This window comes from Sinocyclocheilus rhinocerous, unplaced genomic scaffold (genome assembly GCF_001515625.1).
Source record: "Sinocyclocheilus rhinocerous isolate Xijiao unplaced genomic scaffold, SAMN03320098_v1.1 scaffold4545, whole genome shotgun sequence".
Taxonomy (NCBI): domain Eukaryota; kingdom Metazoa; phylum Chordata; class Actinopteri; order Cypriniformes; family Cyprinidae; genus Sinocyclocheilus; species Sinocyclocheilus rhinocerous.
The window spans coordinates 415,729-416,419 of record NW_015635030.1 but is presented as its reverse complement, the minus strand read 5'-3'; the positions used below and the strand labels follow the sequence as shown (position 1 = coordinate 416,419).

Below are 691 nucleotides of genomic sequence, written 5' to 3'. Positions count from 1 at the left end.
CTGTGATCAAAGCTGAATTTTCAGCATCATTACTCCAGTCTTTTGTGTCACGGGAGCCTTCAGAAATCATTCTAATATGTTGATTTGCTGCTCAAGAAACACTTCTTATTATTAATGTTTTATATTTTTGCGGAAACTGTGAATTTTTTTTGTTGAGGATTGTGTGATAAAGTAGAAAGTTTGAAATAGATTTCTTTTTAACATGTTAAATGTCTTTACTGTCACTTGATCAATTTAATGCATCCTTGCTGAATAAAAATATTCATTTCATTTTAGAAAAAAAAAAATCTTACTGACCTCAAACTTTTGAACAACAGTGTATGACGTCACATTTACACATCAACACCTTTTAAAGGGGTCATATGATGCGATTTCAATTTTTCCTTTCTCTTTGGAGTGTTACAAGGTCTTGGTGCATAAAGAAGATCTGTAAAGTTGCAAAGACTAAAGTCTCAAATCCAAAGAGATATTCTTTATAAAAGTTAAGAGTTAACCACGCCTACCTAAAACGGCTCGTTCTAACACGCCCCCACATACCTACGTCACGATCTGGGAAGATTTGCATAACACCGCCCAAATGTTCACACAAAGAAAGAAGGAGTAACTTTTATTCTCGCTGTAATATTGAAAAGTGAAAAGTGAAAAAGTGAAAAGTGACGTGACATGTGGCCAAGTATGGTGACCCATACTC

General features: G+C 34.4%; 1 protein-coding gene across 1 annotated transcript in view; it reads left to right on the top strand.

Annotated features, from left to right (window-relative positions):
* LOC107746224 (anthrax toxin receptor 1-like) overlaps nt 1–691 on the top strand; it is a 26,771-nt gene that overhangs the window by 25,539 nt on the left and 541 nt on the right. The gene's annotated exons all lie outside the window — the stretch shown is intronic.